This window comes from Siphateles boraxobius, unplaced genomic scaffold (genome assembly GCF_051911475.1).
Source record: "Siphateles boraxobius isolate OS27281-9 unplaced genomic scaffold, OSU_SipBor_1 55, whole genome shotgun sequence".
Taxonomy (NCBI): Eukaryota; Metazoa; Chordata; class Actinopteri; order Cypriniformes; family Leuciscidae; genus Siphateles; species Siphateles boraxobius.
In genome coordinates this window covers 2,405,022-2,430,063 of record NW_027509181.1, presented here as the reverse complement: position 1 = coordinate 2,430,063, position 25,042 = coordinate 2,405,022, and the positions used below count along the sequence as shown (strand labels likewise).

Sequence of the window (25,042 nt, the reverse complement as noted above, 5' to 3'; positions counted from 1 at the left end):
CTGCAGCTATGTCAATGAAGCAGTGTCCTATACCACCTGTTGGACCTTTTGTGCACAGAGTAATATCGGAGGAGCTGATCAGGAAGGTGTACCCCTCCCATGTATTTTTTGTAGTCTAGCACACAGCAAGGTGCTGTGATGCTTTTTTTTCTGCCACCTCTGTTTCTGTTTCACTGTTGTACACGTTTCTGGTGACAGTGCCTTGGTGTATGGTAGAGCAAACTGACACTTCTCTTGTGTCCATCCATTTCACAAACAACAGTTCCTGATGTCTGATCAATCAGATTGAATCCCTGGGGCTCTGTAATGTCAGTGGATTGTTCTTTGTGTTGGGCAAATTCCTGCGTGAATCACGGAACAAACCACATGCAACAAAACCCTTGGGATACAAGTCTCTAAAAGGTTTTGGGCTTGTATAGAAATTATCAACATATAAATTATAACCTCTGTCCAAGAATGATGGATCCATGAGGCTGCTGACAACATCATAGGAGAGACCCTGCCCTGAAACTAATTGGCTCTTTCCAGTGTAAATTATGAAATCGCGGGTGTGCCCATTGCTAGAGCCTGCAAGCACAAACAGCTTCACACCCCACCTAGTTGGCTTGGCCTTCATGTACTGTCTGAGTCCAATTTTGGCTTTTGTGGCCAACATTCTTTCATAAATGGCTTCCTAGGTTGCCACAATGCCTTGCATGTTTTATAGGGGTGTAAAGAGGATGGAGATGCTGGAGTGGCTCATACACTGGGGTGCCATTTTTCCTGTCATTTTCAATGTCATATTCTCAGTTGCTCAAGTGAACAGTTCTGCTTATTGTCATGAACCTATCTCTGGTCATGACAGAAGCAGAGAAGTGTACGCTTAGCTGCGATCCCTTCCTCCAGTAGTCTCTAACTCTTGGCAGTTTCAGAAGTGCCATATAAATCATAAGGCCAACATACACCAGGAATGTGGCAGGCTAAAGCTCTTCCCAAACAAACTTCTTCCGCTTAGCATGCTCCTTTTCTGCATTCATATTGGTGTTGTGACAGATTATCTTCACAGCTTTGTCACTAAAAAAACTGTCTTAAATTTGTGCAGGAGAGTATGTTACACCCACAAAACCCTGTAATCCAGGGGTTCTTTTTGGGAAGTGGCTGGACATTGTCTGTCACCTCTGGTCCATTCCACCTAGCTCTTGGCTCCTCTGGGGCATGAGGTGTTGTATATCCCTGTTCCCTTTCTGCTCCACTGTCTCTTCCTCTAACTCTGCCAGTCAGATGGGCTGGTATGGAGAAAGGATTTGGTGTAGCCCTCTGTCTCCTCTGTTGGCCCTCCAAAGGCCCATTCCTGGGTCCTCAGCTCCTGGCTCCTCTAGGGCATGAGGTGTTGTATATCCTTGTTCCCTTTCTGCTCCACTGTCTCTCTCTCTCTCTCTCTCTCTCTCTCTCTCTCTCTCTCTCTCTCTCTCTCTCTCTCTCTCTCTCTCTCTCTCTCTCTCTCTCTCTCTCTCTCTCTCTCTCTCTCTCTCTCTCTTCCTTTCCCGTCAGGGGGGCTGGTATGGAGGAAGGATTTGGTGTGGCCCTCTGTCTCCTCTACTGGCACTCCCGACCCTCCTGGACACATCTGCAGGAAGTATGCTGATGAGCAGTGCATCTCCTCTCTCATCCTCTCGACTACAATAACAAGGAAAGAAAACATTTATAAAATATATAATAACTGTATGTCTGTATGTAACTTCTGTAAAAGGCATTAATTCGGTCTATTGTGTATATTTCTATGCTTTTATTATTATTATTATTATTATTATATTAAATTGTATTACCTATATTTTTAGGGTGCTGAAGTGCAAAGTGCTGAAACCCTATTGTAATTGTAAGGATTTGTAAAACTTATTGTGCAGACCAAACTGTAAGTGCTAGAGACTTGAAACCCGGCCAGATGGTAGGCCTCAATTTGGGGAGAACCTATCAGAGTATGACCCCGATTGGCCCATAGGTGGCGCTACAGCAACCAAAAGTTCAAAATCGCTCATAACTCTTAGACCATTTGTCCTAGACTCAAGTGTTTTATATCACTGTGATCCTTGGCTCAAGACGGAAAAAACGTACATCCAATTTCAAATTCGACCAGGACAATTTTCTTTGATTTTCTTTTGAATCTTGATTTTGCCCAAAACCTACTTTCGCGAAGTATTCCTAGGTTTTTCGCCCGATTGGAACCAACGCAGTGCAGAAATGTTCACTGGAGTCTGAGTATCAAGAGCTATCGAAAAAAAGTTGAAATTTTGCATTTGGTTGGCTATAACTGGGTCATTTAGAAAAGGGCTGTGACAAAATACACTCAAAAGCCTATAAATCCTAAAGGAAAACTCAGAACTTCACAGAAATTGATGAGCATATGTGTCATAACATGGTGAAGAAGCATGCAAATCATCATGGAGATCAGACCATAGGTGGCGCTATAACTGTCAAAAAGCTTTCATTCTTATTAGGGGTTCAAGCACAAAGTGCTGAAACCCTATTGTAATTGTAAGAATTTGTAAAACTGATCCGATTGACTTGAAAATTGGTATGCAGTGTCTCGGTCCAAGGTGCCATGTATGTCTATGAGGACATTGGCGTATTTCAAAAAACATGGCCACCACCGGCCAATGAAGTTTGAGCACAACCTTTAAGACAAGGTTAACGGAGGCCCTTCGGAATGAAACTTGGTGGGCATGTTCGACTCATGGCCCTAGAGGTCTGTAAGAATTTTGAAAGAAATCAGCCACTAGGTGGCGCAAACAAGTTTTATGGCTCTGTAATCACATGGTGTTTCACACATTCACCCAATAGGCATATCATTTGATGGATCTCCTAATACTGAACAACTTTGTCTCAAGAACCATTGTTGTCAATAGAATCGTCCATTAAATATTTGCAAATATGTTAAAAACCTACTTTTGCGAACTTTTGCATTTGGATTGCTATAACAGGGTCATTTAGGAAATGGGCGTGGCAAAATACACTCAAAAGCCTATAAATCCGAAATGAAAACTCCGAACTTTAGGAAAATTGGTGGGCATATGTGACATAACATAGTAAAGAACCATGCAAAATATTATGGATATTGGACAATAGGTGGCGCTATAACTTTAAAAAAGCTTTGAAAACCATATATTTCCTATGGTAAAATACCTATAATGGCTGTAAATGGTCTTTTCCATCTATTATGTCAGTGGTTACATGCTTGCTAAATAAAACTTAATGTCTTTAATGCTTATGTGCTTAAATGCCTTAAATGCTTGAACCCTGCTAAATGCTGCTTGCTGCTTTAATTATTATTGTATTTTATATTTTTATTGCCATGTCTGTAGTTTTTCTGTACTGGATGTTTGTATGTTGTGTGTCAACATGTTTGGCAATAAAGCACATTCTGATTCTGATTGTTCCTCCAGTTGGTTTGTAATCCTACCTCATATTCACATACACAGACTTCTAAACTGTTGATTTGACGGACACAATATCCCCCTGCCAAGATTACTTGCTAAAATAATGGTATGAGCAACTGTCTTTTTATGGAATGCATCTAAAATAAACAACCTAATCGTAAACTACAAAAAGGCAAATCTTGACCAAGTAACACACAAACAACGCAATGATTGCAATTTATTTTGAAAATGTTTGTTGGTGTGTGGTGTGCCAGAATGTTTTCGAATTGACCACATAAACTTATGGCAAATCTATTAGGAAACTTGAAAATACAAATGATGTCCTTGTTGTAGAGAAATAGCAAGCAATAAATGATACCCAAACTGCACAGTAAAATAATAATAATGAGGGAGGTTACTCACTTGTCTTCAAACGGATCGATCCCTTGGCTGTACTTCTCCTCAATGCATCACATATCTGCATCAGAATCGGAAGATTCCACCAGGTCATGGCTTAGCGACTCATTTGAAAAAAATATTCTAACATGTCCTTCGATTTGTACCGCTGTTTTGACGTATTTTTTTTGGTTTTCCAAAGTGCTGTTTCATGTTTTGCGCTCTGTACTGCACTGTGAGAAAGTGCTCTCATGCAAATGCTTTGCATACAAAGAGAGCCAGCTCCGCTGGGAGGTCCTGAGGGGCACACGTGTGTACCATCAACCTCACGCGTTACCCTTATGCACTCGTCTCCAGGATTAGGGCATCCAGGTTACCAACAGACCCTCTCGCTCCTCCGTGAACATTACTGGAGGCCCAGTATGACCCAGGATTACTCCAGCAACAGTAAAGTTGTTTAAAAAAATGTCTTAGTTCCCTGAGAAGAAAAAGAGACACTGTATCGTTGACGACATTTTGAGGAATGCCTCTGCATGACTGTCGTCTGAAGCATGTGTGCAACTAGTCCAATATTGATTGGGGCTGCGTCACCTCATGACTTCGAACCACTGAAGCTATAAAGGGAACCCAGCACAAGGCAGCCTTAGCTTCTGATAGGCTGAGGCAAATCACTCACAGGCATGCCGGAAGTATGGCAAAGGGACGCAGCATCTCATTCCCATATTGGCTACATTTGGTCCCTTTTCACACACCTCTTGGAGTGGCTGCCCAGCCAATAAGACCTTGGAGGTTGCCATAGACAAATTAACTGGTGTTCTCTGCACCATGAAGTGAAAACTCTCCACTTTAAGTTATACAGTTTCCTCGTGGAGGGAACTCTAAGGTTTAAGATTGTCTCTACAACCTCTACAATACCCTGAAGTAGGTGCACAAGGTCCTTAACAATCTGGAACACACAGATGAAGGAACCTTGAAGTGAAGGTTTGCTCTACTGAGCTTAAACTTGTTGCAAAAGTATGTTTGTCTTCTGCCTCTCTGGACCAGACACTCAGATCAGGAATGGATTTGGATGGATCATTGTGGCCTCCCTTTGTTTCAGCCACTACTGCTGAATCTGGAAGTCCTAAGGATTTTTTATGGCTGTCACAGGCCAAAACCTTAGAATTAGTCTCTAGATGGGTGAAGGGCAAAAACTGCATGTGGACTAATGAGAAAATCTGTCCTTCCTGGGCTTGGTACCAGAGTTTTTCTTCTTTCCCTTTAAAATGTGTCTGGCTGTTGTCCTAGCATTTTTATCTGATGGCGTTGGACAGTTTGTTTGTCCACTGTTACAGACAGAGAGTACCATAAACTGGGCATTCCAAAAGCAGTGAAGGAGAATGTCCGTGTGGATGAGATTCACATCTGTCAAGAAGTGTCTGAAAAAGAGAGCAGCTGCAAGCTGCAATAGAAGTTGCGCACTGTTTGGGGTCCAAGCGTCTGAACGAGTCAATTCCACAAGCTGTCATCTTTCACTTCATTATAAGGAGATACAGTGAAAGCAGTGTGAAAAGCTGCAAAAAACAACCGTTTTTTTCGAGATCATGGCTTGTTCTTCACTGAAGATTTAACAAAGGAGGACAGAGAATCAAGGCAGAAAATGTGGCCAATGATTAAAAAGGCATGAAAGGAGCCCAAATCTGTATATTTTGTTGGTGGTTGAGGTTTTATTGATAGCATGGAAATTCTATTTCATTCTATTAACTTGTTGAATTTATCTCTTATCTCTTTTAAAGTCAGCATGAAACGGAAGTTGAGATTGTCATTTTTTCCTGTTGTGATGTATATCCGAGTGAAACGGCTTCTGAAATTAGAAAAAAATGTAGGGCGGGGCTTGATTTCGTCCTTCGGGAATTGATTGGATCGTTGGAGGTTGGGCGTTGCAAACAAAATGGAGGCCGATTTGAATGCCAGTTTACATTCAGTTGTGGAGGATTTCTCTCCACCGGACTCCCCACCGTTACCCTCCCATGAAGGATTTTTTATTGAGGAGCCCGGCGACGAGAACGAGGACGGGCAGCTAAATTTTCAGGCAGGAATCAGCCCATATTTATACGAGCCTCCCGCGAACCAAGATGAGTCAAGTCATCAGTCAAGTTCACCCTCGAGAGCATCTCGATGTGTCCGAATGGTAGGCTATCTATCTTATCTATCTAATCTAAATCTAGTTATTTACCTTAACTGTCATAACAATAACCACCATGTTGCTGGCTGCGATGACTGACAGGTTCTCTAAGAGGCGGTGCACCGATAGCCGCACCCTCATCGGCTCGGGCCACTACCCTTTCAACCATGCCTCGTGACCGAAAGAGAAGAGAGGTCGTTTCGAGGGGGGAGGGAAGGGTAATGTATTTGATTAAAGATTATAAGGGTACATGAATTAAAAAATAATAATGATGTGAACAAATAAATCATTTATAATAAACACTACAATATTACATATAAAAAGAAGATTTGTCAAATTTGATTTCATGCCGACTTTAAAGTGAAGAGGTTTTGTAATAATATTAAAAGAAAAGCATAATTTCTATTTACTAGACAATACAGGGCTGATTTCTGTTATATACAAGAAGCTTGTTCAGGTAATGGTTATGGCAAATTCTGGAATGCTCAATGGGGGACTTCAAAATGGTATTCTCATGGTTCAGAACATTTTGGGGTAATAACTAGTGCTGTCAATCGATAAAAAAAAAAAAGAACTAGATTTATAACAAAAATTCTGTGATTAAAAACATTAAAGTCCCCTTATAGTCAATAATTCTATCCCTTAAACTAAACTTTGATCACCAAAAGTTTCTTTTAAAAAACATGCCTTAAAATAGCTTAAATGTATTTGCAATATTTGTATTTGTATTTGAATTGTATATGCAAATTAGCCTTGCCTCCACTCACTCAGCTCAGAGATCCACTTGTTGACGATCACACAGTTGACATGATTGGTTACAAGGTAGTTTGTGACGTCAGGAACACCAGCAATTTTAAACCGCGTTTTTGAGATTGTCTTTTGTTCACTGCAGTTTTATGTACTAAATACTCAGCAATGCTGTAGATTAATGAATTTGCACATGGTATGTCTTAAAGCATATGAAAAACACCACATAGAAATACAAACAACATTAAAAGCTGGATTTTCACTACAGGGGAACTTTAAAGTTCCCTTTCAAGGGAACTCGAGCTGCGTTTGAGACGCGGTGGGAACGCTCTGCGTGATTACGTCGTGAAGCACGTGTAAAATCAGTCCAATGGAAGCCCGCTACGACATAGGTGACGTCATAGACCAGGAAACTATAAAGCAACCCTGAAATCAGACCGCGATAGCTTCTGCACCTTCAGCAAGCGCTCTCTGTATATCTGTCCTTGTCTATTTATTGTTGTCTGTCAAGCCCCTTATATATATATATATATATATATATATATATATATATATATATCACTATGGCGAGCAAGAAAAGTTATAAACCTTGTGTTGTGCCCTGCCCTCGTTATATCACGGGTGGGGACACACATCCTATGTATATTGCTTGTTTGGGAGTGGAGCATGCCCAGTCAGTCCTTGAGGGGGCTGACTGTGAGCATTGCTTGAGTTTGTCTATGAAAACTCTCCGCTCTCGCCGAGCGTTCTTTGAGGAGGACGGTTCGGTTCGCGCTCCCCGAGGTGCGGGTCCCGCTGCTGCCGAGGCACAGAGTCGAATTTCATCTTGGGGTTCGCAGATGGATCTAGTAGCGGGGTTTGAGACGGGCCCCGCCCTTTCTCAGCCCTTATCTACTGGATTCGGTGTCTTTGCCCAGGAAGGAGCCCGCTCTGCGGCTTCTCCTTCCCAGGCTGAGGCACCAATATTACGGCTATCCAGCTCTGAGGATCTGGATGTCGGTAGTATGGGGGATATTGAGTGTTCGCCAGCTCATACCCCTGCTGATGAGGAGCTTATGGAGGTTTTATCTCGTGCTGTTACTAAATTAAATATTGAGTGGCCAGCCGATGATTTCGATGTTGAATCTAGAAAGAGTCTTTTAGATGAACGTTATTTACCATCTAGATCACGACCTCCTCGTCGGGAACTCCCGTTTTTTCCCGATCTCCACGCCGAGGTTTCGAGATCGTGGATTAAACCGGCGTCTTTCAGAGTGCATAACCCACAAACTAAGAATTATAGTAAAGTTCAAGGGATTGATCATTATGGTTATTTGACTATGCCTCGTGCTGAAGACACACTAGCGAGCTATCTCTCCCCTGAGTCTTCTTCTTCTCTGAAAGCCCCGACGTTGCCCACCAAACTATTAAAAAATACATCTTTGTTGGTGGGTAAAGCGTATTCGGCAGCAGGTCAGGCGCAGCATGTTTGCACACTATGTCGATTCTCCAAGCGTACCAGGCTGACCTGCTGAAGGACATAGACGATAGTGAGGAAGTTACTGCTGACGCAATTCGAGAATTGCGTCGCACGACAGATTTATCTCTCCGAGCCACCAAGGAGACGGCCAAGTCTGTTGGCCGCTCTATGGCAGCCTTGGTGGCCACGGAACGCCATTTATGGTTAAATTTATCAGAAATAAAAGATAAAGATAGATCTGTTCTTCTGGACGTACCGCTGTCACCTACAAGTCTGTTCGGCGATGCTATAAATTGTGTCGTCGATAGGTTTCAAGAAAATAAGAAACGAGCGGCTGCGTTTCAGAGGTTTCTTCCTCGCCGGTCTATTGTCCCCGAGGCTGCTCGTAGTATAAAGTCTGAGCAGCCTCATCCGTCTACGAGCTCCGCTCACAGAGTTCAACAAAAACAGAGCGTCGCCGCTCGGGCACCTCCTCAATCTACGGTTCCTGAGTGGCGCTCGCAGCCCAGACCTGTTAGGGGTAGACAAGATCTGAGGACTGTTATCTCTAGGAGAGCTTGGGCTAAGAAGAAGTCCTGACGCCAAGGCTATCAGGCTTCTGAGGGTGGTCCCCTCCAGGGAGGAACGGTTCCGAGGAACCGTCCCTCCTTGGCACCCTCTGGGGGACGACTCTCCGAGGAGAGCCGCAGCGCTGCCACTTCGGTTGTTCCCTGCCGGTTCGCCGCTTCAGGGCACCGAGGTGTCAGCGTCCCCGTGCAATCCTCTGAGGAAGGTTGTAGAACGGTCAGTTCGGTTGTTCCCTGCCGGTTCGCCGCTTCAGGGCGCCGAAACGATTGTTCAATCAAATCCAGAGGCCAGTCTCGAGAGACTGGTTCCCTTATCGGAATTTCTGGCAGCGTGGAAACTTCTGCCAAATATTTCTCTATGGGTCCTGCACATAATAGAAAAGGGTTACAGAATTCAGTTCGGTTCTCGTCCGCCCAGATTTCAAGGAGTCCTCCCCACGGTGGTGGACTCACAGCAGGCTCTGGTAATGGAGCAAGAAGTACTGACACTTCTTCGAAAGGGAGCTATAGAAAGGGTTTCTCCTCCCAGCAGAGAGTCAGGGTTTTACAGCCGTTACTTCATTGTTCCAAAGAAGGATGGAGGGCTGCGTCCTATTCTAGACCTGCGCCAGTTAAACAGCAGGGTTCAGAAACTCAAGTTCAGAATGCTTACACTCAAACAGATTGTATCACAAATTCAGTCCGAGGACTGGTTTGTCACAATAGACTTGAAGGACGCGTTCTTCCATGTATCTATCCATCCTCATCACAGGAGGTTCCTGAGGTTCGCTTTCGGGGGCGAAGCATACCAATATCGGGTTCTTCCATTTGGCCTAGGTTTATCTCCCCGCACTTTTACAAAATGCGTGGATGCAGCTCTGGCTCCGTTGAGACTCCAGGGCATCTGCGTATTAAATTACATCGACGATTGGTTGATTTTAGCTCAGTCAGAGCAAGTGGCGGTTCAGCATCGAGATGCTGTTCTGTCCCACATAAAGAGTTTGGGGTTGCGGCTAAACACCAAAAAGAGTGTGCTCCTCCCTGCTCAGAGGACCACTTTTCTAGGTGTAATTTGGGATTCGACCACAATGCAGGCACGCCTGTCTCCTGCTCGTATTTCTGCGATTCTCACAGCCGCAAAGAATGTGAAACTAGGCCAGTCACTCACTGTGAAACAGTTTCAGAGACTGTTGGGTCTCATGGCAGCTGCGTCCAACGTTATTACTTTTGGCCTTCTGTACATGAGACCCCTGCAGTGGTGGCTCAGGAACAAGGGGTTTTCTCCGAGGGGAAATCCGTTCCGCAAGATCAAGGTCACGCGGCTATGCCTTCGTGCCTTGGCCTTGTGGAAGAAACCTTGGTTCCTCGCCCAGGGCCCAGTGTTGGGGGCTCCTTGTCGACGCGTCACGCTTTCGACGGATGCTTCCCTCACGGGATGGGGGGCGGTCATGAGTGCCGCTCGGCGCAAGGTCTGTGGCAGGACCATCAATGTTCCTGGCACATAAATCGTTTAGAGTTGATGGCGGTATTTCGAGCACTCAAATATTTCCTGCCAGACCTGAGAGGCCATCACGTGTTGGTCCGCACAGACAACACTTCGGTGGTCTCCTATATCAACCATCAGGGGGGTCTGAGGTCACGTCACCTTTGCAAATTGGCCCATCAGATCCTCCTATGAGCCCAGGGGAAGTTACTGTCGCTCAAGGCGGTATATATTCCGGGGCGTCAGAATGTGGGAGCAGATATTCTGTCGAGACAGGGGCTGAGGCCCGGGGAGTGGAGACTTCACCCAGAAGTGGTGGAGTTCCTGTGGGAAAAGTTCGGTCGTGCTCAGGTAGACCTTTTCGCATCATCAGATTCAACCCATTGTCCCATGTGGTTCTCTCTAACGCACCCAGCTCCTCTCGGCCTGGATGCTATGGTGCAGGTGTGGCCGAGGCTGCACCTGTACGCCTTTCCCCCGATATCTTTGCTTCCGGGGGTTCTGGAGAGGGTTCGCCGAGAAGGGGCTCGTCTGCTACTAGTAGCCCCTTATTGGCCGACCCGAGTTTGGTTATCGGACTTGGTGTCTCTTCTGGACGGCTCCCCCTTGGAGATCCAAATCAGGGTGGACCTCCTGTCTCAGGCCGGGGGCACGATATTTCACCCTCGGCCGGAGTTGTGGAAACTGTGGGCCTGGCCTATGAGGGGGCCAGGCTCAGGGAGACCGGTCTTTCGACCGATGTTGTAGAAACCATTCTTCAATCCAGAGCTCCTTCCACGAGAAGGCTGTATGCGCTAAAATGGAAACTTTTCACCACGTGGTGTGTTGAACGTCAGTTAGATCCTGTTAACTGCCCTGTTGGTTCAGTTCTTGATTTTCTGCAAGACCGTTTCTCGGCCAGGTTATCTCCTTCCACCCTAAAGGTTTACGTGGCGGCTATATCTGCCTACCACACCCCTCTGGGGGGTACTTCTATTGGGAGAAACCCTCTAATTACTCGCTTTCTCCGTGGTACATTGCTCTGCACTGCACTCTAGAGCACCGGCTTGGGACTTGGCCATTGTACTCGAGGGTCTGGCTTTAGCTCCCTTTGAGCCCATCGAGGAGGTTTCTGAAAAGTTCCTCACTCTAAAGACTTTATTTCTCCTTGCTATCTCATCTATCAAGAGAATTGGTGATTTACATGCTTTGTCGGTTGCTCCTTCATGTCTGGAATTTGCACCTGGTATGGTGAAGGCATTTCTCTACCCCAGGCCGGGTTATATTCCTAAGGTCCCACTGAATGTTGGATGCCCAATAGTGCTGCAGGCCTTTTATCCTCCACCCTTTAATACCCCTGACCAGGAACAGCTTAACCTGTTATGTCCAGTCTGGGCTTTAGATGCCTACGTTCACAGAGCTGCCCTGTGGTGTAAATCTGAGCAACTATTTGTTTGTTTTGGGTCACTCAAGAGAGGATGCCCTGCATCTAAGCAGGTTATGAGTAAATGGATAGTCGAGGCTATTTCATTGGCTTATGAAGCGGCCGGACAGCCTTCACCTATGGCTGTGCGGGCCTATTCTACTCGGAGTATGGCGGCCTCTATGGCCTTAATTTCGGGAGTTTCCCTTCTTGACGTATGTAATGCGGCAGGATGGTCCTCTCCGCATACATTTGTCAGGTTTTATGACCTTGACCTCTCCACTCCTGGGGCGAGGTTGCTTGCTTCTTAGTGTGCGCAGGACCTCACACAGAACGGGCATTTGTCATTATGGCGTAGTGGGTATAGGGTTCCCACCGCGTCTCAAACGCAGCTCGAGTTCCCTTGAAAGGGAACGTCTCAGGTTACGTATGTAACCCTGGTTCCCTGATAGGGAACGAGACGCTGCGTTTGCCTGCCATACTTCCTGCATGCCCTGATCGACTTGCTTCAGGTTTTTCAGAAGCTATCGCGGTCTGATTTCAGGGTTGCTTTATAGTTTCCTGGTCTATGACGTCACCTATGTCGTAGCGGGCTTCCATTGGACTGATTTTACACGTGCTTCACGACGTAATCACGCAGAGCGTTCCCACCGCGTCTCAAACGCAGCGTCTCGTTCCCTATCAGGGAACCAGGGTTACTTACGTAACCTGAGACGTTTTTAATACAATTTTTTAAAGATATTTTTACAATGTAATAATTTCACAGTTAATCTCCAAATTAATGTAGAAATAACATGAAGACAGTATATTTTAAATACTTGTTTTAAAGACATTTTTTATGAATGAAGGCCAGTATCACCGATACTAATACAGCTACTGTTTCAATTAAATATTTTTTAAACATTAATTATAGCGATTCAAAATTACGGTGTGATTGAAAGCTATCAATTTTATTATTTATTAGGTTTTAAAAAATAACAACTTTAAATTTAAGTGAACTTAAAAACAAACCTCATATAAACCCATAATAAATGTCTTATTTACCTGTGCCCTGTCTAAGAGGTAGGAAATATACAGAAATTGAATAAAGTTATCAAACAGTCTGCAATGCATAAATTATAATTTAAATATAGTTGATTCATTATTAAAAGCTAAAAGTTCATAAGTCAAGAGCAGTGAGTAATTTTCTCTGTTACCTTTGATCTTTGATTAACATTAATGACAGACATTATTAGTGGCTGCAGTCACTTTAAGATCTACCGCTGCCGCACATGCAGATCTCACACGTGTCCCAGTTTCTCACAACTCTTTACGTTGATTTAAGACTTTATTTAACTAATTTTTATGACTGTATTTTGAGGATACTCGACAAAACAGACATTGAGGGAAACACATATTTGTATAGGCACCAGGGCCAGCTGTTCTCTAGTGCATTTGTGCCGCAGGGAACCTCAGTCAGGGCTTACCACAGAGCACAATGGGAGGATTCCTGGGAGACGAACAGGCCTTGCAGAATCCACTCCAAATTAGATGGACCACCTGGGGATGGAGTCTCCATTCTCCATGGTGTGAGACCTGACGCGAGAGTGCTTCGGCTGCACGATTGCTGTCGCCCGGAATGTAAAAGGTGCACAGTCACTTAAGTTGCTGCTGACTCCAGAGGGAGAGATGGGCGGGGAGTTGTGACAAGAGTGGATTCCACCCTGGTGATTTATACGCCACTGTCGCTGTGTTGTCCATCTGGACCAACACGTGCTTGCCCTGCATCAACGGTCGAAGCCTCCTCAGGCACAGCCAACAACTCTAGGCAGTTGATGTGCCAGTGCAGGTAGGGCCCAGTCCAGGACCCTGAAACTGCAAGCCTGTTGCCCATGATGCCCCAGCCTGTCTTGGATGGGTCTGTTGTGACAGCAACATGACTTGACACTTGTTATAAGGGAACCCCCGACCATAGAAATGCAAGGTCCGACCAAGGTCTGAATAGGCCCCGACAGATCTGCGTGATCGTCACGTGATGTGTGCCGCAGTGCCATGCCCATCTCGGGACTTGAGTCTAAAGCCAATGCTGTAGTCGGCTCATATGCCCCAGGAGCCTCTGAAAATATTCAGCAGAAAATATTCAGTTCAGCACTGAGCACAGTTTTTGAAAAAGCGTGCTGTCATGGCGACCGAGTCCAACTCCACACAGAGAAAATAGATGCTCTGAGTAGGGGAGAGCTTACTCTTTCCCAGTTGACCTGAAGTCCCAATCGGGCTTGTGCTGAAGGACTAGTTCCCTGTGTTCGCATACCAACTCCAGAGACTAAGCTAAAATCAGCTAGTCGTTGAAGAAGTTGAATATGCGAATGCTCACTTCCCTTAACAGGGCAAGGGCAGCATCCGCACCCTTCGTGAAGACGTGAGAAGACAGAGACAACCTGAAAGGGAGCACCTTGTACTGATATTCTTGTCCTTCAAAGGCAAACCAAAGAAACGATTGAGACATGAAAGTACTTGTCCTTCAGGTCTATCGCCACAAACCAATCTAGATGTCTGGCATGGGTCTGACCGTGAGTATCTTGAACGGGAGCTTGTGCAGGGCCCGATTCAGAAAAACAGTGGTGCCCTCGTCTCATTCTGAGGTGAAAAAGGCACCTGGCATTATAAGGTTCTTACAGTTATAAGGCCACTGTCCTGCAGAGTTTAGCTCCAACCCTATTTAAACACACCTGAACAAGCTAATCAATGTTGTCAGGATTACTAAAAAATAATTTTTGTCAGGGTTGGAGCTAAACTCTGCAGGACAGTGGCCCTCGAGGACCGGAGTTGCCCATCCCTGGGGTAGAGCATCAGTTCATCTTTGACAAGCTTAAGAAATTTGATTTTTTTTTTTTTCTGCAGCAATTTAATAAAAATGTCAACTGTTACATTAATTTATTAAATGGTACTTCCATTCTGTCTCTTCATTCCTATTTGTATTAGTGAGCTTCTTTCTTGTCATATCAAATCAAGTCCAATGAAAGGTATCACTATCGTTGATATAGAGATTTAAAAAAAAACAATTAGCCGATTACATTAAACTCTTAATTCAAAACAAAAAAACAGATTTCTGTGGCTATTTAATTAATCAGTGAATTTGCAAGGGGCATCTGGTGTATACTGAATTTGGCTAAATGTTAGCTTATGGCCATCAAGGAATGTTCTGAAACATCTTATTATGGTATTCCCTTAAAAAAATGAGGTTCAGTGTTTGGGAATAGTGACTAAAGATCAATACAGAAGGTGTTTAGTAAATTTCAATCATATTATTGAAAAAAAAACTGAAAGGAAATTAAATCAATGGCTTATAAGAGATCTTTCTTTAAGGGGCAGATTTTTAATTACAAAGGCAGTATTTCTTGACTGACTTATGCAGCAATGGCTTCTTAATAACAAATTATGTAAAGAGATTGATCAAATACTGTTTGACTTTATGTGTAAAAACAAAGGCAGAAGGCATTACATAAATCACATAGCAGAAGGCATTACATAAATAAAACAGTTATCATGAATTCATATGAAAATTGTGACCTAAATGTTTTGGATTGTAAAACATGAATGTATTTTCACAGACAAGCCTAGTTTTAGTCTAAAATACATGTTTGAGCTGTCTTAACTGAAAGCAACTTGCACTGACATATCTTAAAATATTTTAGTGTAATTTTTTTGTCTCTCCAGTAATGTTTGTTTTCTTCTTCTATAGCCCCTTTCACACAGCGCGTTGATCCTGGGAAATTGCCGGGAAATTGCCAGAACGCCTTCTGTGTGAACGCCAACACAACCCGGGATTGATGCTGGGATCAATCCTGGGTTGGGAACCTAGTAACATTGCCAGGATCAGTCCCGGAACGCGCGTTGTGTGAACAAAAGCCGTAATCAATGCCGTGTCGTAATGATGACGCTGAAGTGAAGTGAAAGTAGGCTAGTGAAACGGTACGCAATGTGCTAGTTTATGATCGAATCAGAGAAAAAAAAAAAAAAAAAAGTGTGGTTTCTCCAGAGAGAAATCACAGCTGATAAGCAAACTATAGATGCTGCTGAGACATTACATGTCACATCGATGCCATGTGTCTTTACGGGATTTTTACGGGTTGTGTGTGAACGCACTCTCTGATTCCGGAAAATCACTGGCAGTGTGAATGAACCAAAATCAAACGAACCCGGGTCAAATCCCGGGTCGCTTTATCCGTGTATTTTCCGGAATCTCTGTGTGAAAGGGGCTTAAGTCACATTTTTTTTTTAAATATACTGAAAAGACCTAATTTAATTAAGGCCTAGCCCTGTCTGTAAACCAGACCTAAATAATATGTTTAAAGTTAATTGTCTTAGTCTAATTCCATTTGAACTTTTGGATTCCCTTCCCCATTCTTTTAAACCTTGTTAATGTAAATTGACCTAGTAAATTTAGGCCTTTTTATCATGGTCCCTGATTTTCAAACATAACTTTATACCTCATAACTATTACATATGGAACAATAAGGACATATAAACGCAAATCTTTTTTTTTTTAAACATTGGTTTGATAATGGCATCATATTGGTGGATCAGTTATGCAATTTTAATAGTTATCTTTTCACTTAAAATGGGGTTTTGGCACATTATAAGGTTCTTGTAACACCAGGGGACTATTCAAAAGTTCCCTTTCAAAAGCTACTTTCAAAGCTGCGCTTGATTTAAAGCGCTATGGTGAAAAAGAACAACTTCGTTTGACCGGTTGTGAACAAGTGGCAAACACGCCAAAGAATTTGGCTTTAAATAACCTCTGATGATGACGTAATCGGAATGCGCATGTCAGAGGCTATAAAAAGATGCGTGACAGGTGTTCTCATCAGGTTCTTTTCTCTTCAGAACCGCATTGTGTACTGTGTTTGTGCTCTACAAACTTTTCTCTCAAACTATACCGGTTTGGTAGTTAGTTTTGCTAGGCAGGAATAAAGCCTTTTCATACTCTCTTTCTCTTTCTAGCCTAATGAGAAGAAAAGAGTTGAGACAAAAGAAAAAGATTTGTAGTTATCAGTATGTAGTTATCTCAGACAATGATCCTCATGATTACTGCATACTGTGTTTGGGGGAACGTCACGCAGTAGCAGCCCACTGCCTTTGAGATCTCCTCTAGTGACAATAGATTGTACGATGAGTTACTCAAGGTAGTCACTTGCGCTGTGGACAGTCTTCAGTTAGACTGGCCACAGGAACAAGAGACCCCCAGACGATCCAAGTTAGATGACATATTTCTGTCGGGTGGACAAGGGGAGGCATCAGAGAGATGATCTCTCCCCTTCTTTCCAGATTTACATGACAAGTTATCAAAATCTTGGAACAAGCTTTCGTCGAACTATCGTTGGTGCAAAGGCACAGGTTTATACAATGATGCCCCAGGTTGAAGAGAGACTCATGGTCTATTTCTCCCCATGGCAGCGCATCATCATTAAAAAAGCCTGCGCTTCCCTCCAGACCGTGCAGAATCACATCCACTCTGGTAGGGAAAGCTTTTCAGGTGGCGGTCAGGCTGGTGCTGCCCTGCACACCATGGCGGTGATACAGGTGTACCAGGCTGACCTGATTAAATAGCTGGGCACGAGAGGAGGAAACGTCAGTGAGGAGCTGCGCTATGCCACAGATCTGTTTCTCCGTGCGACTTCCGCCAGACAGCCCATGCCATCGGCCGTTCTATGGGTGTAATGGTAGCTACTGAGAGACATCTGTGGCTAAACAGATACAATTCTATTGTCCAGACGGGAGGTCACAGACGGGGATTGTAAGTTTCATCCCGATGTGGTCAGTCAGATCTGGGAAAGATATTACGAAGCAGAGGTGGACCTATTCGCTTCAAACAGGGCAATGTCCCCTCTACTTTTCACTGACTCCTTCAGCCCCCCTGGGTCTGGACGCCATGGCCCAGGAAGCGTCTGTATGCGCTTCCACTGATCGCCCTACTCCTGGGAGTCCTGGCAAAGGTCTGTCAACAAGGATCATGCCTCTTGCAAATAGCGCCTTGTTGGCCGACCAAAGTCTGGTTCTCAGAAATAATATATCTCCTCAACTGTTTGCTGTGGGCGATACCGAACAGGGGACACCTTCTGTTTCAGGCACAGGGGGCGATATTCCATCCCCAGCCAGAGCTATGGAATCTTCATGTCTGGCCCCAAAGGGGAACCGGCTGAGAGATGATGGACTTCCAGCGGATGTGATTGAGACCATTCTGAGTGTTAGGGTTCCTTCCACCAGAAGAATGTACGCCCTTAGGGGTGCGTCTTTGAAAGTGGGTGTGCTATACATCATGCAGAACCAGTCCACTGCCAGATTGTTTCAGTGCTGGAGTTTTTGGAGGAAAAGTTGTCAGCAGGCACATGTTCTGCTAATCTCAGAGTTTTTGTGGCAGCCATTGCGGCTTGCCATGCTCTGATTGATGGGGTTTCAGTGGGGAGGCACCCTTTGATCACCCGCTTCATTCATGGAGCCAGATGACTGAGGCCTCCTGTCAGAGTCAAAGTTCCTTCATGGGACTTAGCCGTGGTCCTTGAGGGGTTAGTCGACAACCCATTTGAACCACTAGAGTCAACGCTGAAAAATGGTTTTCTTTATGGTTATCTCATCACTAAAGAGGATTGGGGATTTCCAGGCTCTTTTGGTTTGGCCATCCTGCTTTAGACTTTATCCCTGGAATAGGTAAGGCTATTTTTTTTTTGCACCCTCACCCAGACTATCTCCCAAAAGTAAAATTTTCGACCATACATCCAGTCTTCCTTGAAGCCTTCTGTACCCCGCCGTTCACTTTTGGGGAGCAGGTGAAACTCCACTAACTGTGTCCAGTTCGTGCTCTTCAGATTTATGTCAACCACTCTAGCCAGTGCCGTAAGTCAGAGGAGCTGTTCATTTGCCATTCGGGCCATTATTGGGGGTGGCCGCCACAAAGCAGGTTTTCAAAAGCCGTATTTTTAATAAATAAAAAATCGGAATCTGTGAGTGCATTCACACACATCCTGTTAAGACCCCGTAAAGACACGTGACGTCAGGATGTGATGTGTAACGTACGCGTCGAAAACATGTACACTAACGCATCGTGTACCGTTCCACAAAGCTGGTGAACGATCTCAGCTCAGCGCAGATTGTAAGGAGCTCCCTGGTCTCTTTTCGTTCTTTTTTTGTTGATGATGAACACAAACTTTCTTCAAAAAGCAACAGAGTCGTGCGATGGCATGTGCATCATCACTATGTCACACCCCTTACGGCATTGGTCCTGGCTTTTGTTCACACAGGGTGCGTTCCGGGACTGATCCCAGCAATGTTACTAGGTCCCCATCCCGGCATTGATCCCGGCATCAATCCCGGACGTGTTAATTGATCAGATTCTATAGTTTGGATGTTCACGTTACTCCGGGCTCTCAAGTCCTTGAGTCGGCATCCCAAGCTCATGTCTGAGCCCCTTGTGTTTGTGCGCACACACTACATAACCTTGAATGGTCCAGACTTTTCCAGTGCGGCGGCAGCATTGGTATTTTTGTTCCCTATAGCGCTTTAAATCAAGCCCAGCATTGAGAGTAGCTTTTGAAAGGGAACATCTCGGGTTATGTAACTGTTCCCTGAAAAAGCATGAATGAGATGCTGTGCATCATTGCCGCACTGAAGTTGTGTTGAGGACGTTATTCAGACAAAACCTGATGAGCGCACCTGTCACACATCTATTTATAGCCTCTAACGTGCGCATTCCGATTATGCATCATCGGAGGTTATTTAAAGCCAAATTCTTTGGTGTGTTTGCCACATGTTCACAACCGGTCAAATGAAGACGTTCTTCCCCACTTTAAATGTTTTTTTTAAGTTTTTTTTTTATGTAGGTAATATTTGTTCCCTTTCGTAGTCACTCCGAGTTACGTCGGATGACGACGAATGGGGGTTTCGCCTAGAAAGCCAATCATCTTCGTGTATTATAAAACGAGCCAATGGCGATGAAATGCCATGGGTCTGCGGAATTTGCATAGCGTAACTCCGCCCCACCTCGTGGGTATAAAAGGAGGACGCTCGGCAACATGCAGATATGTTTTCGCTTCGGAGCCAAGAGCTTCTCTTCACTCCACAAGCCAATCCTGACTTCATCTTCTGTGACGAGCGAACTCTCCGGTGTTGGTGTGACGGCGGTACCCAGCGAGTTCACATTGCCTGCGATCTGAGCAGTGATCTGCCAGTCTGTGTGTTTCTCCCTGGTCGCCTCAGCATCGCTGAGTTTTTTCTCTAAAAGAGCTGCACGTGGCACGTCTTTTTAAAGATGTCTCGCCCGTGTTCTTCTGGGTGCGGTCGTTTCCTGTCTTCCTTTGATGGGCACAATCGCTGCTTTGCGTGTTTGGGCTTAGAGCACGCTAAAGCAGCGCTTGTGGATGACTCATGTTCCTTCTGTGGGAACATGGCCATCGCAACACTGAGGTCTAGACTCAATGATCTCATTCGGGAGAGAGTCCCCTCATCCACACCCCGATCTACATCCTCCACGAGAGGCTGTACTTCGGCTGGTGGACAGGGTGATCTGAGGGTTACGGTGTGGGACAATCCGACGATGCGTCCTCGGACCACGCCCCCCTCTACAGTGTTGCAACCCGCGAGTGCCGCGGTGATTCTACCGGGTTCATCCTTCGATGCCCCGCGTGTTTCATTCGGCGCTCCAGAGGAAGACTCGATGTCGATCGCGGCATCACAAGGCGGGCAAGAGTCATCGGGAAGTGACGATGCGGCTGCGTTGCCTCCTTCTGGAGCTCCAGCGTTGCCCGTATCAGATCCCGAGATGACGGCCATGCTCTCCCGGGCCGCCGCGAGCATCGGGCTTGAGTGGAACCCTCCGCCCTGCCCTGAGCGCTCGCGGTTGGATGATTGGTTTTTGGGTGCGGCTGCCGCCTCACGGCCACAGCCAACCCCAATGCCATTCTTCCCGGAGGTGCATGAGGAGTTGACGAAATCATGGAAGGCTCCCTTGACCTCCCGTGTACGTTCGTCAGCTTTCTCCGCTTTTCCTCCCCTCGATGGGGCAGCCGCCCATGGGTACACTGGGATTCCCCCGGTTGAACGCTCTGTTGCCATGCAACTATGTCCTCAGAGTGCTTCATCTCGTGGTAATCCTAAGCACCCGTCCAAGGCCTGTAGATTCTCGACCACCTTAGTGGCGAGGTCTCACAGAGCTGCAGGACAGGCGGCTGCCGCTCTGCATGCGATGAGCACCTTGCAGGTCTACCAGGCCCAGCTGCTCAGAGATATGCACGAGGCGGGGACTGACCCAGGGCTCTTCAATGAGCTGCGTGCCGCCACTGACCTCGCTCTCCGAGCGACGAAAGTGGCCTCACGCTCCCTGGGTCAGGTGATGGCCACCTCTGTGGTCCAGGAGCGTCACCTATGGCTGAACCTGGCTGATATGCGGGACGCCGAGCGTACCCGTCTGCTCGACGCCCCCATATCCCAGGCCGGCCTCTTCGGCGGAGCGGTTGAGGACTTTGCCCAGCAGTTCTCAACCGCACAGAAGCAGTCTGAGGCGATTAAACATATTCTGCCCCGACGGCCTGCTGCTGCCTCCACCCAGCCGTCGGTACAGACACCTCAGACTGCTCGCCGCCGAGGGCGCCCTCCTGTGGCTCCCTCCCCTCCCGCACGGCCCCAGCAGCAGCCTTCACCCGGGCCGCGTCGTGGAGGAGGCCGCAGGAAGGCGCCACAGCCCTCTCCAGCCCCGCGCCCCGCTAAACGCCAGGCTAAGCGGCGCTCCTGAGACGGGCTGCTCAGTGATGGTGTCGGTTTTTTCCCAGGAGGTGGTTGCAGGCCCCCTCCTTCCCCCGGCGGAGGGCCGGGGGAGAATCTTTTGTTCTCCCGCTGCCCACCCACGGGTGGGCAGTACCCTATTATGGTCAAAGAAAGAATCAATACACCCATCACTGAGCACACAGAGCCGGTTGACAGTGCGCGACGCCCCCGGGCCTCGCCGCTCTCATCCCCCTCTGTCACAGAGTTCTCGGACCGCAGTGTGTGCCGCCTCCGGGCCTCGCCACTCCCGTCCCCCTCTGTCCCGGAGGGTGCGGGCGACAGTGTGTGCCGTCTTCGGACCTCACCACTCTCGTCCCCCTCTATCGCCAGACCCCTGGCAGAGCAGACCCCCGTGGAACGCTGGTCCTTCCCTGGTCTCCTCTGTCAGGACGCGGAGCATGACCGCGCCCCCGCTCCGGGCCGCTTTGCCACCCTCGCCTGGGCTGGTCACTCCGCTTCGCTGCCCCTCCGGGGGGACGCCTGTGGTTCGTATGACCCCGCTGGTTCAGTATCTGACAGCTTGGTTGGAGCTTCCCAGCCTTTCTCGCGGGGTCGCCAGAACTATCAGGCTCGGCTATGCGATTCAGTTCGCACGGTCTCCTCCCCGCTTCAGGGGAGTTCGCTTCACTATGGTCGGTGGCAATGCCCCTATCATGAGAGCGGAGGTTGCTACCCTGCTGGCGAAGGGTGCAATCGAGACTGTCCCTCCAGCCGAGATGAGGTCAGGGTTTTACAGCCCGTACTTCATTGTCCCCAAGAAATCCGGTGGGTTACGGCCGATCCTGGATCTGCGCGTCTTGAACCGCTCCCTTCACAGGCTGCCGTTCAAGATGCTCACGGCCAAACGCATTTTCGAATGTGTGCGGCCACGGGATTGGTTTGCAGCCATAGACCTGAAGGACGCCTACTTTCATGTCTCCATCTTACCTCGACACAGACCGTTCCTACGGTTTGCTTTCGAGGGGCAGGCATACCAGTACGCGGTTCTCCCCTTCGGGCTAGCCCTGTCTCCTCGCGTCTTCACGAAGATCGTCGAGGCTGCCCTTGTTCCCCTTCGGGAACACGGGGTTCGCATCCTGAACTATCTCGACGACTGGCTGATCCTAGCTCACTCTCGAGACCAGGTTTGCGAACACAGGGATCTTGTGCTTCGGCACCTAGCCCGTCTGGGCCTTCGGGTCAACTGGGAGAAGAGCAAACTCTGCCCCGTGCAGAGGATCTCTTTTCTCGGTATGGAGATCGACTCGGTCGCCATGTCCGCGCAGCTTACGAGCGAGCGCGCACACTCGCTGCTGACTTGCCTTCGACAGTTCGATGGCAAGAGTGCGGTCCCACTGAAATTGTTTCAGAGGCTCCTGGGGCATATGGCATCCGCAGCCGCAGCAACGCCGCTCGGATTGCTTCATATGAGACCGCTTCAGCTGTGGCTTCGCGATCGAGTCCCGAGGTGGGCATGGCATCACGGCACGTTCCGAGTCCCAGTGACTCCGACCTGCCGTCAGTCCTTCACTCCGTGGAGGAACCTCAGCTTTCTACGGGCCGGAGTTCCCCTAGAACGAGTTTCCAGGCATGTTGTTGTCTCCACAGATGCCTCTTCCACGGGTTGGGGCGCCATGTGCAACGGACATGCTGCCGCGGGCTCCTGGACAGGACCCCAGCGCCTTTTGCACGTCAATTGCCTCGAGTTGCTGGCAGTACGCCTTGCCCTGCACCGTTTCCTCACGTTGCTCAGGGGTCAACACGTACTAGTCCGTTCAGACAATACCGCGACTGTAGCGTACATCAACCGTCAGGGTGGTCTACGCTCCCGCCGTATGTCGCAACTCGCACGCCACCTCCTCTTATGGAGTCAGAAGCACCTGAGGTCCCTTCGTGCTATCTACATTCCGGGAGATCGGAACTTTGCAGCCGACGAGCTGTCACGGTTTCGGCCCATCTCCGGCGAATGGAGACTCCATCCCCAGTCGGTTCAGCTGATTTGGGACCAGTTCGGGGACGCACAGATAGATCTGTTTGCCTCTCACGACTCGACCCATTGCGCCCTGTTCTATTCCCTGACCGAGGGCTCTCTCGGCACGGATGCACTGGCGCACAGCTGGCCGCGGGGCCTACGCAAGTATGCGTTTCCCCCAGTGAGCCTTCTCGCACAGACCTTGTGCAAGATCAAGGAGGACGAGGAGCAGCTCATTCTGGTTGCGCCGTATTGGCCCACCCGGACCTGGTTCTCCGAACTGGTGCTCCTCGCGACAGCACCTCCTTGGCCAATTCCTCTGAGGAAGGATCTCCTTTCTCAGAGACGGGGCACCCTTTGGCACCCTCGACCCGATCTCTGGAGGCTCCACGTGTGGCTCCTGGACGGGACGAGGCAGGTTTGAGTACCCTGCCACCAGCGGTGGCGGCTACCATCACTTCCGCTAGAGCATCGTCCACGAGACATGTCTATGCGTTGAAGTGGAACCTCTTCGTCAACTGGTGCTCTTCTCGTCGAGAAGACCCCAGGAGGTGCTCGATCTCTGTCGTGCTTTCCTTCCTGCAAGAGGGGTTGGAGCGAAGGCTGTCTCCCTCCACCCTGAAGGTGTATGTGGCCGCTATCGCATATCACGAAGCAGTTCAAGGTAAGTCTCTGGGGAAGCACGACCTGATCGTCAGGTTCCTGAGAGGAGCGAGGAGACTAAATCCTCCTCGTCCTCCTCTCGTTCCCTCTTGGGACCTCTCAGTGGTCTTAAATGCCCTGCAGAGGGCTCCCTTTGAGCCTCTGCAATCAGTGGAGCTTAAGTTCCTGTCTATGAAGACAGCGCTCCTGGTTGCATTGGCCTCCATCAAGAGGGTAGGGGACCTGCACGCATTCTCCGTTGACGAAGCGTGCCTGGAATTCGGGCCCGGTCACTCTCACGTGATCCTGAGACCCCGGCCTGGATATGTGCCCAAGGTTCCCACCACTCCCTTCCGGGACCAGGTGGTGAACCTGCAAGCGCTGCCCCGGGAGGAGGCAGACCCAGCCTTGGCACTGCTCTGTCCAGTACGCGCTCTCCGCGCTTACGTAGACAGAACGCAGTGTTTCAGGACCTCAGACCAGCTCTTTGTCTGTTATGGTGGGAGACTGAAGGGAAAGGCTCTCTCAAAGCAGAGGTTGTCTCACTGGATAGTGGACGCCATTGCTTTGGCTTACCAACAGCAAGGCCGACCGTGCCCCCTTGGTGTGACAGCCCACTCCACCCGGAGTGTGGCTTCCTCTTGGGCTCTAGCGCATGGCGCCTCGCTGGCAGACATTTGTAGAGCTGCAGGCTGGGCGACACCCAACACATTCGCCAGATTCTATAATCTCCGAGTGGAGCCTGTGTCCTCTCGTGTACTCGCTTCAGTCAGCTAGTACTGGACCCGCTCAGGTGTCTTCGCTTGCTCGCCTTTCCACTCCACGGACTGGATACGTGCGATTATTCCTCAGGTGAGCCTTCCTCTCTGAAGCCCTGAGTTCCTCCAGCACTGTTGATGCTGGCGCCAGTGTCTATTGCCTGGGCGTCGGCTAGGTGCCTCCGTGTGCATGGTTCCTCCCTGAGTAACCCCCACATGTGTATTTCCACTGTAAGCCTCCTTGAGCATGTGTCTTTCCCTTGGCAAGCCATCTTGCCCTCCTGGAGTTGAAAGTTGCCACCCCTCGG

At 47.8% G+C, this 25,042-nt stretch overlaps 1 protein-coding gene and 1 long non-coding RNA gene across 8 annotated transcripts in view; both read right to left on the bottom strand.

The window, feature by feature from the left end:
- LOC143714613 (transforming growth factor beta-1-induced transcript 1 protein-like) overlaps positions 1 to 25,042 on the bottom strand; it is a 163,528-nt gene that overhangs the window by 33,446 nt on the left and 105,040 nt on the right. The gene's annotated exons all lie outside the window — the stretch shown is intronic.
- On the bottom strand, positions 1,401 to 6,290 carry LOC143714616 (uncharacterized). The gene is made up of 2 exons (XR_013195570.1): positions 3,816 to 6,290; positions 1,401 to 1,656 (listed from the first exon to the last, which is right to left on the bottom strand). It is a non-coding gene; the product is annotated as an uncharacterized LOC143714616 (long non-coding RNA).